The sequence below is a fragment of the Phasianus colchicus genome, chromosome 3 (genome assembly GCF_987193195.1).
Source record: "Phasianus colchicus chromosome 3, bPhaCol1.hap1.1, whole genome shotgun sequence".
In the NCBI taxonomy this organism is placed as follows: Eukaryota; Metazoa; Chordata; class Aves; order Galliformes; family Phasianidae; genus Phasianus; species Phasianus colchicus.
The window spans coordinates 74,693,803-74,710,718 of NC_143438.1; the positions used below are offsets into that span (position 1 = coordinate 74,693,803).

Consider the following 16,916-nt stretch of genomic DNA (forward strand, 5'->3'; position numbering starts at 1 on the left):
ATTTGCAGTCTTTCTGGGTTAGTGGGACACATTTGGATGTTGTGATGGTGCCCATGTATTTCCCAGAAAGTTATTAGGATGCAAAAACACAATGCCATGATGCAAAAATACAACGCCATGATGTTACCTTTCCTGCCAGGACAAAGTGTGATGGGCAGGAGCACCAGAGCTGTGTCCTGATTGCTTTTGCAGACAGCAGTTTTTTGTATTTATAGCTCCATCAAAATGCACTTAGGTAACGTATACTTTATGTATATACATGCTTCAACTAAAATTCCCAGTGATTAGATAGAACGTTATTTTTCTATTCTCAGTGGCATCTGAACCTGTGATGGAAGCACGCCATTACTGCTCTGAGTGTGGCCATTGTGATGCAATGCTCCTCCCGTAGGAACTCAGTGCAGACTCACACATCTTACACAAGCCACTGAGGTGGTGTTGAATGTAATGATTTATGACCACTGTTCAGCCCGCCTGAACTCCCTGGGTGAATGAGTGACCTTGAGTTACTGGATTTTGGACTCTCTTGCCAGTTCCTTGAACTGTCCCTCAGATAAAGTTTATTGTGAGTATGTGTCTTACCCAATCCAGAGGCAGAAAAATGTGTTTAGCTAACTAGCTGCAAGATATTCTTGACATTTTTTTCATTGCTTGACTGAAGCAAAATATGACCTTAAAAGCATTAGTAAATACTGAAGTTTTCATGTAAACATATCAGATATACATCTGTGTTTTCCTTGTTCTCTACTGATAATAGAGTAGTTGTAGAAGGAAGGCATGTGCGTACCTTCCACTCTGTGGGCTCCTTTTCATCCTTTCAGCAGTGGCCTTTATCTACCAAGAAGTCTTTCAGAGAGCTTCTTACAAAGAAAGGAGACAGGGCACAGAGGTTTGGAGAATCTTAGTGCTGAACTTAGAATCACTGAATCATAGCATCCTAGAATCACTGACGTTGGAAAAGACCTCTAAGATCATCCAGTCCAACTGTCCACCCATCACCAGTATTTCCCACAAAACCATGTCCTTCAGTACAACATCTAAATGTTTCTTGAACACCTCCAGGCACAGTGACTCCACCACCTCTCTGAGCAGCCCGTTCCAGCACCTGACCACTCTCTCAGAGAAGAATTATTTCCTAATTTCCAACTTGAATCTTCTCTGGCACAGCTTGAAGCCATTCCCTCTAGTCTTATCACTAGTCACAGAAGAGAAGAGGCCAACTCCCACCACATTACAACGTCCCTTTGGATAGTTTTAGAGAGCAATAAGGTCAACCCTGAGCCTCCTTTTCTCCAGGTTGAACAATATCTGTTCCCTCAGACAATTTATCTCAGCAGATAACTTTTGACAGATTTGTGAAATTGGTCTAGGAGGACCAACCACAAATATAGTACTGTAATTTGATTTGTGGCCAGATTTACCTAGATTCAGAGCAAGTTAGAAACGTGCTTTAAAAATGTATAGAAATGTTTGGATGTTGGAATTTTCCTTAATGTGAACAGAAGTGATGTGTGAAGACTCAGCAGGAGGAATAAGAAGCAATGAGAGAAGTGCTGAGAGATTAACTTCTAGGTGATATCATGTGAAGAAACAGACCACAGAGCCAAAGGCATCCAAAGTCTGTGGTCACCTTGCACTAACACAAGCTATAATAGGTACAAAATTCACTACTTAGTATGTCCTGCTCCAAAGGTAATTGTAGTACTCTGAATGAAGCAGGATAAACATGATATTCTGCAGGATAATCCCAAATGTGATAGTAATAGTGGAATATTAGCCAAAGGCTCTGAATCATGGGAAAGCAGAGTAGGGTAAGAAGAACAGGGATTAGGTAAGAATCCCAAGTTGGTACTTGGTATATCTCTTAATTTTCACCAAAGAGCTCAATACTAGGTCAAAGAGGGTTTATGCTATTCACAGAATCACAGAATCACTAAGGTTGGAAAAGACCTATAAGATCATCCAGTCCAACCATCCACCTATCACCAATGGTTCTCGCTAAACCATATCCCTCAACACAACATCCAAACATTCCTTGAACACCTCCAGGGAAGGGGATTCCACCACCTCCCTGGGCAGCCCATTCCAGTGCCTGACCACCCTTTCAGAGAAGTAGTATTTCCTAATATCCAGCCTGAATCTTCCCTGGCGCAGCTTGAAACCATTCCCTCTAGTCCTATCACCAGTTACATGAGAGAAGAGGCCGACCCCCAGCTCACTACAACCTCCCTTCAGGTAGTTATAGAGAGCAATAAGGTCTCCCCTGAGCCTCCTCTTCTCCAGACTGAACAATCCCAGCTCCCTCAGCCGCTCCTCATAAGGCCTGTGCTCCAGACCCCTCACCAGCTTTGTTGCCCTTCTTTGAACCCACTCCAGGGCCTCAATGTCTTTCTTGCAGTGAGGGGCCCAGAACTGGACACAGTACTCAAGGTGTGGCCTCACCAGAGCTGAGTACAGGGGAACAATTACTTCCCTACTCCTGCTGGTCACACTACTTCTGATACAAGCCAGGATGCCATTGGCCTTCTTGGCCACCCAGGCACACTGCTGGCTCATGTTTAGCCGAGCGTCAACCAACACCCCCAGGTCCATTTCCTCTACACAGTCTTCTAGCCACTCCACCCCAAGCCTGTAGCGTTGCTTGGGGTTGCTGTGGCCAAAGTGTAGGACCCGGCATTTGGTCTTATTAAACCTCATCCCATTGGCTTCAACCCAACTATCCAGCCTGTCCAGATCCCTCTGTAGGACCTCGCTACCCCCAGGCAGATCAACACTTCCAGCCAACTTGGTGTCATCTGCAAACTTACTGAGGGTGTACTCAATGCTCTCATCCAGGTCATCAATAAAGATATTGAAAAGGACAGGCCCCAGCACTGACCCCCGGGGAACACCACTCGTGACCAGTCGCCAGCTGGATTTAGCTCCATTGACCACCACTCTCTGGACCCGGCGGTCCAGCCAGTTCCTTACCCAGCCAAGAGTGTACCTGTCCAAGCCACAGACTGCCAGCTTCTGCAGGAGAATACTGTGGGAGACAGTGTCAAAGGCCTTGCTGAAGTCTAGGTAGACTACATCAACAGCCTTTCCCTCATCCACCAGGCGGGTCACTAGATCATAGAAGGAGATCAGGTTGGTCAAGCAGGACCTACCCTTCGTGAACCCATGCTGGCTAGGCCTGATCCCCCAGTTGTCCAGCACTTGCCGCGTGATCTCCCTCAAGACAATCTGTTCCATAGCCTTCCCTGGCACTGAGGTCAGGCTAACAGGCCTGTAGTTCCCCAGGTTCTCCTTACAGCTCTTCTTGTAGATGGGAGTCACATTGGCAAGCCTCCAGTCTTCTGGTACTTCACCAGTCAACAAGGAGCGTTGATAGATGATGGAAAGCGGCTCGGCTATCACCTCCGCCAGTTCCCTCATCACTCTCGGGTGAATCTCATCCAGCCCCATGGACTTGTGACAGTCCAGTTAGAGTACCAGGTCTCTGACTGTTTCCTTCTGAATCGTGGGTGGTTTAGTCTGCTCCACAGCCGAGACTACCAGGTCAAAAAGTGGAGTACCCTGAGGATAACTGGTCTGACTTTTAAAGACAGACGTAAAGAAGGCATTCAGGACCTCTGCCTTTTCCTTATCCTCAGTAGTCACATTCCCAGCCTCATCCAGTAAAGAATGGAGATTCTCCTTAGTCCTCCTCTTACTGTTGATATATTTGTAAAAGGGTTTCTTGTTTCTTTTTATCCCAGCAGCCAGGTTGAGTTCGAGCTGGGCTTTTGCCTTTCTGATTTTCTCCCTGCACATCTTAACAACTTCTCTGTACTCTTTCTGAGTTGCCCGTCCCTTCTACCACAGGAGGTAGATTCTCTTTTTCTCCCGGAGCCTCAAGAATAGTTCCCTATTCATCCATGCTGGTCTCCTTCCCTGCCGGCTCATTTTGCAGCTCAGGGGGACAGCCCGCTCCTGCGCCTGTAAGACTACCTTCTTGAAGAGCAACCATTTGTCTTGGACCCCTTTACTTTCTAAGACTGAATCCCAGGGGACTCCCCCTACTAGTCTTCTAAACAATTAAAAGTCCGCCCTCCGGAAGTCCAAGGTAACAGTTTTGCTGTTCTTCCTCCTGGCTCCACCAAGAATCGAGAACTCCACCATCTCATGGTCACTCTGTCCAAGACAGCCCCTGACCTCCACATCTTCCACCAGACCTTCTCTGTTTGTGAACAGCAGGTCTAGCAGGGCAGCTCCTCTCGTAGGCTCTCTCACCAGCTGCATCAGAAAGTTATCCTCCATACATTCCAGAAACCTCCTAGACTGCTTCTTCTGCTCTGCGTTGTATTCCCAGCATATGTCAGGGAAGTTGAAGTCCCCCATGAGGACAAGGGCTGGCGATCTCACAGCTTCTGCCAGCTGCTCGTAGAACACCTCATCTGTCTCTTCATCCTGGTTCGGTGGTCTATAGCAGACGCCCACCAATATGTCTGCCTTGTCAGCCCTTCCCCTGATCTTTACCCATAGGGATTCAACCTTATCATTCCCAGCCACAAGCTCAGTAACATCAAAGCACTCTCTAACATACAGAGCCACACCACCACCCCTTCTTCCTTGCCTATCCTTCCTGAAGAGCTTGTAGCCATCCATTGCAGCACTCCAGTCATGGGAGCAGTCCCACCATGTTTCTGTAATGGCGACTAGGTAGGTCATAGCTTGCCTGCCGCACCATGGCTTCCAACTCTTCTTGTTTGTTGCCCATGCTGCGTGCATTGGTGTAGATGCACTTCAGCCGAGCCCCTCGCCTCATCCCTAATCCCATTGCTGCTCCCCCAGGCTCATCTCTAGCAGGCCTGGTTTTATCCCCTACCCCCTTCATATCTAGTTTAAAGCCCTCTCTACAAGTCCTGCCAGCTCTTGGGCAAGGATCCGTTTCCCCCTTCGAGACAGGTGAGACCCATCAGCAGACCCCAGGCCAGGTGCCGAGTAGACCGCCCCATGATCAAAGAACCCAAAATTCTTGCTTTTGCACCAGCCTTTCAGCCACGTGTTTATAAGGTGTGTTCTTCTGGTCATCTCAGCATCCTTCCCTGCCACTGTAGGAATACAGGCAAATACTACCTGTACGCCTGCTCCTTCAACTAACCTCTCCAGTCTCCTAAAGTCATTTTTCATAGTCCTCGGGCTTCCATCAGTGACCTCATCACTGCCAGAATTGATATTGATATACTGGGGGCTCTAGCACCACCAAAGCTCACACTTTCAGGCATACTCTATTGCTGAGGTGGAAATCGGGGAGCCTTCAGAAAATGAGCTAAGAGTTTGTCCTTTGGGTGCTGCTACTTGAGTCTTTACCCACAGCATTCCAGATCCTCCGAGCTGCCACAACAGCTCGATATCAAGCCGGAGTTCATGACCTGGCAGCTGATGCCACGTGCTACAGAGCAGTGTGACAAGCATGCTGGTTGTATAGAGTGTGTCCATGAATGTGAAACTCAAACAACCTCTTGACCCACAATCCACCTATGTTTCAATCCACTCCACTCAATCAGATAGAAACCGCTTGCAGCTATGCAAATAGTCCATCCTACCTGTCTTGCTGGCCCTCACTCTGCCTGACCTAATTAGTGTGGTGAGTAAATAGAAGAATGAGGTCAAATACAGGTCTGGATTTTCCTTGAAATGGCTCCAGATAGGGCCACACTATGCTTGATGCTGTGGTGACCAAAGAGCCTGCTCAGGGACCAGTGCCTGCAGCTCCCAGAGACCAGATGAACCAGAAGGGGCTGGAATAGTTATCAGCACCTGGAACCTTGGGCTGAGGGTTAAAATGAATAAAATACTATCTTTATCCACCGATCTATATAGCAATCAGTATTTCCCCTTGTTTGAGCTCTGGACTTGTGCTCACGCATTCCTTTGCTTCAGATGCATTTCCAGGGCAAATTACAACAGCATCTGACATAGCAGGGGTTTTTTAGCATTGCAGCGGGCGCCAGGCGAATTTTTCTCTAAGTATTAAGTCAAGACAGTCTGCTCGGGAGGCAGGCAAGCCCGGTCAAGTTCTCATATACTCTTTCTATGGTATGCAGCCAAACTGTGAAGTTTTCCAAGTATTTTAATGAGAGTGTTTCAGACTTTTTTATTAACTTTTAATGCCTCTTCTGGCAGTTCTAGCTGCTTTGCTACGGGAAAGGCCAAGCAACTCTCCTGTACCACTCCAGATAAATAGGACTTAACCACAAATTAACACATATATCTTGTACTGCTTCTGAAGGTAAAGGCTCCAGGATCTGTCAGTGATATGCTGTTTGCAGTGTAAAGTTGTGGTTTTGCTCTGTAAAGCCCCAGTCGGCTGTGGATGTAGGAAAAAGGGCTCCTTCCTAAATGCCTGGGCACTGGAGGCAACTCGGCGAAATGCAGGGGCTGCAGCTTCATTTGATGGGCTTGTATGAATGGGACTGGGGAGCAGACTGCACTTTGGGGAAGTGGAGTAGGGTGGCAGGGAGGGAAAGAAGAGATCAGAGGATAGGCACAGAGCATGGGAAGGAAACACCAAGGCTCCATCCTGCTCTTTGCCAGTCTGCTTCTGAATTAGGAGATGGGAGAAAGGTTTCAGCAGTTGTGAAGTTGAAGGGTCCATAAGACACTGACCTGCTTCTTTCGGAAATCTGTTTCCAGATCCCTTTTGGTAGCAAACTTTAAAACTGGGATCAACATTCATATTTCTGTATAAAAGAGCCTATTCTGATCCAGGCCTTTAATTACTCCCATTTTACTTAGGAAGCAACAAGGATATAACATCTACTTCCCCAGAACACCCAAGCCAGACCTCTAGACATTATTTCAACACATACTTCCAACAGAGACAGGTCGGGCTAGAGGTATGTGCATCCGGTGAGTCTTGAGTTTTGTTTAGCTGAATGTGGGAGGTTTTGTAATAATGAAAAACCAGGCACACGTAAATGCAGACAGACCATTGCTTCACTGTCATCTATTGCTTTGACCCTGATACTCTCTGCCTGGCTTCCCCCAGCAGGATGGCATGTGACTTGTAGGTTGATCAAAGAAACCTGACTGCAATGAAGCAAAAAGCTGCACAAAGAAGCTGCTTTCTCAGTTGCACAGTGCATAGAGAATAATTCTGGATTTACGCAGTGATTTGGCTTTATTCTTTGGTAAAGATGAAGTCACACAGGTCTCGCAGATATAATTACCAATATGAAGTTCTGCTTATTCTGCTACAAACCTTTCCCACACTGGAGGATAACTAAGCTGGACTAGTCTAAGGCACCTTCTTCCTACAATCACTTTATCTGCCTAGGCTTTTACCTATGGAAATCACCTACTTATCTGAGATGGTTATACAGAAATCAAGTCCATGAGCAGCACTTAAGCACATGTTTTTATGATAGCCATATCCACCCACAAGATGCTCCTGTGGTTTCTCAACAACAGCACTAATAATGACATGACAATTTTCCAGGTGATACAAGCGCTTCATGGGAAGCACTCACATCTGATACTGGCACCTGAAGTAACTCTTGCCCTCTGCATTGTGCATTGTAGGGCTGCTTAGCAGCAGTTCTGGCCTCTTGTGGTGTGGCTTATATGCAGGAGCTGACCGCCTTTCAGAAACCTGTTCATCTACAGTGCCAGCACAGAGATGCTGGACTTGCTCTGGATTTGAACCAACTTGGCTGAAGGACAGCAAGGCCCACTACCATTTCAGTCTTTTCATACCTGTGTCCTAGATACAAAATCTTCTCTTGGTACTCTGCACATGAGAAACACCAAACAAATGGGCTGTCCTGCTATCTGCTCCTTGCCTTCTTCTGGAGCGACACAAAAACAGAGTGGTATCTCAATTTCGTGTGGCAACTGGGAGAGATTCCTGGAGGCTGGAGGAAAGCAAATGTCACTCCTATCTTCAGTAAAGGTGAGGAGGGCCCAGGAACTGTGGGACAGTCAGCCTCACCTCAGTGCCTAGAATGGTGATGGAACAACTACTGAAATCACTTTTTGAAACTGTTTCCAGGCATGTGAAGGTCAGGGAGGTGATTGGGAGTAGTCAGTATGGATTTACGATGGGAAAGTCATGCTTGACCAACCTGATAGCCTCCTACCGTAACGCAAGTTTGCAGTTCTCAGAAACTGGAAGGAGTGGCTGATGCCCCAGCTGGCTGTGCTGCCCTTCAGAGCAACATGGACCACTCCAGAGAGCTCAGCGCTCTCCCAACTTCCATACCTGCAGAGAGGAATGGAAGAGGATGCCAGTGCTAGAGTGCTTGCTTGCTGTGTTTTGTCTTTGTGTGCGTCGAGCAAGTAACAAAGCTCTAAGAGGATTTTCCAGTGGGGCCCTTGAAGGATTTTGAAGAGTTTGTTTTTTTCTGTTCTCGGCTTATCTTGAAAAATCAGTCCTTCTTCCTGGATATTCAATACTTTGATAGATAACACAGGTGTAGATATAAGTATGGACAGTCATCATGTTTTCTCTTCACTTGCCAACTTGCATGCAAGACTTGTAGTAGTTCCTCATGCAGGAAATCATTAACGCCAGCTCCTTAAACAGCAAACTTACGTGACCAAAGTTGCCCGCAATTGTTCACCTTTGATTTCAGTATTTAAAGTGGAGCATTTATGGGTTCTCTCATTTCCTGCCCCATGTCTCTGCTACAATTACAGGCACATTGGCTGCACTGCTCCTGGCCAGCTGCAAGCATGGCAGGTCTCTAACAGCATTGTTAGCAGGACATGAAGATGGAGTCATTGGGATCACTGGTTTGTGAGATGCTGCTGTCCAATGAAATGTGTGGAAGTGCAACATTGGTAGATTTTTCCCCCCTCTAGCTAGCTACTTCTAAAGTTCTGGCACAGGCAGAAGAAGTTATAAAGCATTATAACAATGATCACCAAGAATATGAAGTGCAGCACTTTATTTGAAAGAAATTAAAACCGAATAGAAAAAAATAAAATCATTTCATAGAGCACAGATAATAAAACAGTATAAATTAATGATACATCAGCTGTGGTCACTTCCTGAGTATCGAATCTGGTGGCGAGGTTTATACAGCAATGTCAAAGCAATATCATTAAATATTTTACCAGTATTAAAGTGCTTGGAAAAATGTGTAGGTTTTGATTTGTAGGTTGCCTTTATTTGTTTATATTGCTACAACCAGAATTTTCTATATTTATTTATTTTTTAATGATATAGCAGTTGCACAACTTGCAGTCCCCATTGTGTTACCCCTGCTGTCATCCAGGTAGACATGGGGGTTTCTTTCCACATCTAACCTGTCTAATGGGCAGAACCAGCCTGATATTTCTGCACGTCATGAAGGGCTGGATGTGCACCTTTATCTCTGTAATATCACAACATTGTTATGTTTAACATAACTTACAGCTGCTTTACAAAACTCCCATGATGACACCTGGATTTGCCACGTAACTTGTCCAGGGACTGTGAGAGGACAATTGCAACAAATCTGTTTCCACGAGTGCTCTCTCTTACTGTAGGTCAGCTGATTTTTACCCAGTTACCTCTTCCATTTTCTCTTCTTAAAAATATGTTTTCAAACCAGCCATTGTTTCAGGAACTCCTGCCATTTGCCACTGCAGTGTTCTGCTCCACTGTCAGAATTCACATCAGTGAATTCAGGCCTCTCTGAGGTGCCTGGGAATGCCATGCTCTTCTACATGCTTCTTCAAACTGATCTTCTGAAGAGCTTTAAGACTTCCCAGGAAAGGATTTCAGGCTGACTGGATGTAGCCATCACTTGCCCTCGGGTGGCTTTCCCCCAGCAATGGCTTTTAGTTATGTTTTCCAGTCCTAAGGAATTTCTCTTGAAATTCTGAAAAGGTTTGCTAAAGCATCTCTAATTTCTTTGCCCATTTCCTTCAGCATGCCTGCATGTAGTCTTTCCTTTTTTCCGCTTTTATGGATCTCAAGCTTTTTATTAACTATTCCTGATCTTATCTCCTGGTTTCATAATTCCTCATCATTTGCTCTCAGTAACCAGATCCTTGCCTAAGAAATTATCTGTTCTCTTGTAGGCAGAGATGCAAAGTGTTAATATTTTCTTTGCCCTTATCGTTTCTCCCCAATTACTCTTTAACATCTTTATAAAAGAAAATGCCCTCTCTGTCATCTTCATTTCTTTTCCCTGCTTTCTTTTTCAGATGATCCAGCCTGATCTAAATATAGTGCAACACACTGGTGTCTCCCCCATTCAGTGTGTTCAGCTGTGACTGAGTGCCTTATTGCTCCACTGCGAAGTGCATTGGCAGAGGCTGCTCGCACATGGCCATGATGAGGCACTCCCAGATCTCCGGCCAATGTGTGTGAAGCTCACTGGGGTTTTTCAACTCAGTGCTTGTGAGACCAAAGCAACCAAGGCCTCCTTGAAAACGTGTTGCCCACCTCTGCTTTTCTCCTTGCTCTTGCCAGCTATTTGTTCAACTGGGCTACGAATCCTGGGAGCCTGAGGCAGGTCCTGCAGGGCTTGGGGCACCGGGGCTGGGGGACAGCCTGCTGAGAAGCACCACCTCTGGGCAACAGTTAACCACCCTCTCCATGAAGTAAATTTTCTTAACATCCCATCTAAACCTCTGCTGATGCAACATAAGGCTGTTGCCTGGCATCCTGTCACTTATCACCTGAGAAAAGAGATCCAACAACCTCCTTACTGCAGCCTCCTGCTGGGTGATGAGATCTCCCCTCATCTCTTTTCCTCTGGACTGAGCAGCCTTAGTTCCCTCAGCCACTCCTCCTAAGTCTTACTAAATGAAACAAAGGCCTGTGCAGTTATGTAATTGTGCACGTGTACATGCATGGGCTGTGTGTCAAGGGATGTCTGGAAGCCACTGGCTGACTCCATCAGGTGCCACACATATTATACAATCATAGAATTACAGAATTGTAGAATCTCAGAATGATTTGGGTTGGAAGGGACCTTAAAGTTCACCCAGTTCCAACCCCTTGACATGGGCAGGAATATCTCCTACCAGACCAGGGCCCATCCAACCTGGCCTTAATGCCTCCAGGGATGGGGCACCCGCAGCTCCTCTGGGCAACCCGTGACCTCATTACCCAAATATCATTAACTCCCTTTTTTATTTTGCAAAAGTAAGCAAGCTGAGAGAGAAAACAAATGCACTTCCCAAAATGTGGCAGCAGTGGCCACAGACGCTTGCCATTTATCACTCATCAGAGGGCAGACATGGGGTAATGGTTTTCAAAGTGTCCCTGCCTCACAGAAGCCTCCAGCTGGCACTTACTCCTGGCAGCCAGATCGATTATTAACAACGCAAAGCCCACAGGAGGTCAGGTTTGCTGTGCAGCTGGGGGCTGCTTTCAGAAGGTTTGTCACTTGGCTGGGTTTTGGTGGGTTTTCACATGGGAAGAGACAACGTCTGACGCCAGTTGCAGCAGCCACGTGGGAAGTCCTCAAGCAGAAGGTGCTACAGCCCAGTGCTCTTCATAGCGGCTGCCACAGCTATGGCAATAGCAGAGCACGCGGATGCCCAGCAGGGAGATGTGGAGCAGCACTGTGGGGCTCCTGTGGGTCTGATGCTGCTTGCGAGGAGCTGGGGAACAGCAGAGCTTACGGGGGGCGAGAGGGAGTGGGAGCTATGCTGCAGCATGCCAAATCCTGCTCTGCATAATAAGAAGGAAAATTGGCAGACAGGAAAATGCCTGTGAGCAATGGAGGGAGGGGGCTAAGCTGTCACGGGGTAGGGGGGGGGACGACATGATGCTATGCAGAACTATTTCCAGAATAGCTCTACATGTGTCTCCAGGAGTGGCAGCTCCCTCAGCCCATCTGCCCCACCTCAGGCTCTTCTCCACAGGCTGTAGCTCCAGATCAGGGCTGCTCCTGCAGCGGTATCCATGGGCTGCAGCTCCTTCACACCACATCCACTGCTGCACCGCGGGCTCCTCCATGGCTGCAGGTGGAGATGTGCTGTATGCAATGCCTGTGGGCTGCAGGGGGATGGCCTGCTCTTCCATGGGCCTCCCCTGGGTTGCAGGGAGCTGCTGCTCTGTGTCTGGAGCACCTGCTGGAACAGCTGGGATGCGATACTCACTTGGCTTCCAGGTGCCTGAGATACACCACGTAGGCTTGAGGATGAGTGGCTGGAAGACTGTGAAGAGGAAAGGGACCTGGGGATGTTGGTTGATGCTCAGCTGAACATGAGCCAACAGTGTGCCCAGGTGGCCAAGAGGGACAATGGCATCCTGGCCTACATTAGAAATAGTGCGGCCAGCAGGAGCAGGGAGGTGATCATACCTCTGTACTCAGCACTGGTGAGGCCGCACCTTGAGTACCGTGTTCAGTTTTGGGCCCCTCACTACAGGAAAGACATTGAGGCCCTGGAACGTGTCCAGAGAAGGGCAACGAAACTGGTGAGGAGTCTGGAGCACAAGTCTTATGAGAAGCGGCTGAGGGAGCTGGGATTGTTCAGTCTGGAGAAGAGGAGGCTCAGGGGAGACCTCATTGCACTCTACAACTCCCTGAAGGGAGGCTGTGATGAGGCGGGGTTTGGCCTCTTCTCCCAGGTAACAAACAGGACCCTTGGAAATGGCCACAAGTTGTACCAGAGGAGGCTTAGGTTAGACATAAGAAAGAACTTTTTCTCTCAGAGGGTGGTCAGGCACTGGAATGAAGCCTTGATGTCCTGGCAGGCTTCACACCTGTGCATGCAAATGCCCATCATTAACCTATAGAATCACAGAATCACAAGGTTGGAAAGGACCCGTAAGATCACCTAGTCCAACTGCCCTCCCATTACCATTGCTACCACAAGCACTAAACCATATCTCGTAGCTCCTCATCCAGGCGCCTCTTGAACACTGCCAGGGACGGTGATTCCAACACCTCCCTGGGCAGCCATTCCAGTGCCTGACCACCCTCTGAGAGAAAAACCTGACACAAAGCACACCACGGTGCCAGGGCCTAACAGTGAGTGCTTGCAGGGATGGGTGTGGATGGATCCCACAGCTGTTCTGTAGCTGACACGCATCCCATTCACATAACGTGCTGCAGCCAAAGTCATCTCCTGCACTGAAGAGCCCAAGGGTGACAAAGACAACACACCTTTATGGCCAGGAGGCCTGTGCTACCTGGCAGCAGCTGGGAGCTCCCTGTCTCCTGGCCAAAGGAACTCCGCAAACAGGCAGACACCTGCATGCTGTTGGCAGCTGGCAGCTTGCAGAGCATGGACATGGCCAGGGAAAGGGCTGGAAGGGAAGGGGTTGCTGGGGAAGGAGCTTTCAGCAGGGTAGCAAAGGCCAACACTGCATCGGTGCATTTCTAAGCAAATCCAGCACAGAAACTCAGCATGCTCTGGACCATTGAGGCCTTGTAGGAGTATGTGAAAGTAAAGAGGTGCTGAAAAGCACTGTGGTTCACAAGGGGGGCCTGTGTGCAGAATTCCTGTCAGCCAGGCAGAACTATATGATGCACCATGGCTGATAAATGGCCCCACAACCACGACCTGAGGCTCAGACATGCCTTCACGCAGCTGCTGATGCTGCTCATCCTGCAGCTGCGGGAAAGCGAGATCTGAGAGATAGGATCCAGGAGGGAAGATGTACAGTCAGACTCTGTGCTGACTTCATGATGAGATGACACTGGCACAGCGGGAACTGTCACCTGTGATACTGCTGTTCAAGAGAAAACTGAAAACAAGCCTGCTCAGCTTGTTGCAAGCTAAAGTTGTACTCACTGGGGCTTTACAGTTTTGCAAAGTCAGATGTAGCAAGAAGCTTACCTCACTGAAGAACTACAGTGGAGTTATGGAGGAAGCCATTCTGGACCAGACGTCCTCCAGAAGAGGTCCCTTCCAGCCTTAACCATCCTGTGAAACACGCTACAGGGGGTCCCACTGATTATAGCCCAGGCCAAGGTACAAACATGGCTGCTGCCAAGTGATAGCCAGAGCAACCTGATCTAGCTAAAGGGGTCCCTGTTCATTGCAGGGGATTTGGACTAGATGATGTGATATATGGGAGGAGGCCCCAGCAGACCACCTGGCCCTGGTCAAGTTCAGCAGTGCTGTGTTCTTGTTGCTCCCACATCATGGGGTTGGGAGATGGACAAGAAGAGCCAGACTGGATGGCCATAGCTCAGGCACAGGCTCTTCCTTCCACTATGGGAGAAGTCAGCAATAAGTGCACTTTCTCAGGTGACAGCAACTAAACACAAATCCTCACCACCCTTTTACCTGGAGCTATTTACTCATCTTGAAGCACTGTGCTAACACAGCCTGCTGCCAAAACCCAGCTCCTCCTCCATCTCCCAGTGGGGAGAAACACAGTCCTTGGTCTTACCCTGACATTTCCTGAGAAAACAATCATTCTTCCACTGCTGACTAAATCTGTTAGCAGCTGCCATCTCCATGACCCTGAACAGGACATAAGAACAGGGAGGGGACAGGGAGGGATGGAGCAGACAAAAAGGCTACAGCAGCTTTGGGAAAGTGAGATGGGATGCCAGAACCTGTCCTTTCTGCAGCTTATGGAGCCTATGGCTGTTTTCAGAGCTCCCTGAGCAGCACTGGCTGTACAGGGCCTTCTTGAACCCTATGTGACCACTTATTGAATTAACCACAGCAGTTTGTTTTACATCACCTGTGCATCCGACCCAACTTATCTAACAAGCTCTACAAAGCTATTGCACTGCCAGCAATAAAAGTGATGGGCACCCATGTCTTTCACAGGTTGAGTTTAAACAAGGCTGGTGATGGATTTTACAGCTTTCAAATTGCTTCTGTGTACTTGTAAATAAGTGTCAGGCATAGCATTAATTGTTTAGGGCTGTTTTTTGTTTTACACCGCTGTAAAGCTGTGACTTAATGCAGAGCAGTCCTTTCCTCCAGGATTCTGGCTGTGCTCCTGGGCATAAGGAGAGATGGGCTGCAAAGATTTAGTGCCAAATTATTTACAAAACCTGTCTGAAAAGAGCTGACATTTCACTAAGTGTATTTGAATAATTAGTTCATGAATTAAAACCTCTCAGGATTTTTTTTCACACTGAAAAAAAAACATTATAAACAATAAAAACATTCTTTAAAATCATCCAGCCCGTGATCTGGGGAAAAGATGACATATTCTCAAAGTGACTTTCATAGCTTAGCTTAGCTTAGCTTAGCTTAGCTTAGCTTCTCAGCTGTACAACTCATGGGGCTTCATTCTGCCTTTCACAGAGTGCACTGATAAAGACCATGAGAAGCTTAATGGGGTACTCAGAACAAACACAGCTGAGATGGTTAGCATGTTTTCCATTTCATAGTTTTAAGGCTTGATTTATGCAACAGCACCTGAAAAAGGGGAGGAGGGGGATGATGGAGGTGTTCACCAGTGTCATGTTACCATTGGCTTGGGATGGAGGGTGAACCTGATAATCCCACAATGTGTGCCTGTGGGTGCCTGCGACATTGGGTGCACCTGGTTTACAGCCCAGGAGCTCTCCTTATATAACTGTCCTTCACAGCTGCCTTGGGGTAAGTGCTGGGGTTGGCACAGGCTTCGGAGGACCTGGAACATAAATCTCTGTAAAGAAGCACACGGATTTTCCTCTTCCAAATATTTGCTATCCCCTGAGTGAGCTGACTGTGCAAAACTCATCCTTAAGAGTTTGCTGCCTTGGGCAAGTGTCCTCCTTCAAATGAGTGCAGTGAGATATTCCAAGACCAGTTGAAATTTCTTCTCAAACCCAGTGGGCTGCATAGGACCTCAAATATCTTCTCTGCCTGTGCGGTCTGTCTGTGGGGATGTGCTGTAGTTTCACAGATAACTGCAGCTATGGAGGGAGGTTGTAGTTAAAAGTCTGCCATGACTTCTGTCAGCTATTGAAGAAAACAGGCTGGGACATGTCAGGTGTCTGCTCAGGCCTTGCAGGAGGCTTTCATCCTGTGCTGCTCAAGTAAGACAAACTATGAGATCACTGGTTGCTAAACACTTGATGTGATTTCCCAAGGTTTGCCTCCATGGTAAGTACTCTGGTAATTTGGGTAGTGTTGACAGAAGCACTGAATGTTACCCAAAGCACTTAGTGATTTCTTTTTAATGCTAGCTCCAGCAGAAAAATGGTAAGAAGTTCACCTCTCCTTCATGGCATTGTTATGCTTCTAATGGTCCACAGAAATCCACCTTCATGTCCCATAGCTATCACTCAGCCTGGGCTGCCCTATTGCTCCTCTTCCAGCTCTAAGGACAGGATGAGAACAACCAGATTCCTGGACAGGATCATGTAGCTGCCAGCCCGAGTGAACTGTGTTGAACTATGCTCTGTTTCTTCAGCAGCCACAGTTTCAGCAGCCTGGGAATGGATCAAACTCATGACCCTAATTCTTGGTCTCCTCCGCCTTTACATCTTTTATGTTAATATTTTTGTCTTTTAGCTTAATATTTGAAAGTGATTTCAAATTGCATTTTAATACAGTATTCTGAGAGTGGAGCAGTGAGATCTTCTAAAAAAAATACATATATCATTTATTTTTTCCTTTGTGACAAAGGAGTCTTTTCATTTATAAACCCATACTTTGGAGACTCCATATTGTCTTGTATTTGCTCTCAAGGAAAACCCTCTATTAAACTTCCCTGTGTAACTGTTTGTAGTACTGTTTGCCAAAAGGCTCACATTGGCACGCATCTGTTCCAGGATCAGCTTCCCAGTTGCTGCTGGGGAGGAGGACTCAAAACCTGGCCAGTAAATGCTCAACGACCCCATGGACTTCTGCACTTGTAGAGGAGGAAACATCACAGCTGCTGGGGCACCCATAGTGAAAAAGGCTTAGGGACTCTGGAAAGAATCATTAGCATCATTATGATTGGAAAAGACCACTGAGGTCATCTAGTCCAACCATCAACCCATTGCCAACAGTTCCACTGATCCATATCCTTAAGAAGAGCTTGGAAGGAGAAAGAAACA

General features: G+C 47.3%; 1 long non-coding RNA gene across 3 annotated transcripts; it reads left to right on the forward strand.

Annotated features, from left to right (window-relative positions):
• Positions 1-324: 324 nt before the first annotated feature.
• LOC149918683 (uncharacterized) lies at positions 325-10,249 on the forward strand. 3 transcript variants are annotated; one of them, XR_016465638.1, is made up of 3 exons: positions 325-565; positions 6,763-6,863; positions 10,162-10,249. It is a non-coding gene; the product is annotated as an uncharacterized LOC149918683 (long non-coding RNA). The 3 variants fall into 3 exon arrangements; XR_016465636.1 differs by lacking the exon at positions 10,162-10,249 and adding an exon at positions 8,665-9,072 and having other exon boundaries at positions 6,763-6,876; XR_016465637.1 differs by lacking the exon at positions 10,162-10,249 and adding an exon at positions 8,665-9,072.
• Positions 10,250-16,916: the final 6,667 nt, after the last annotated feature.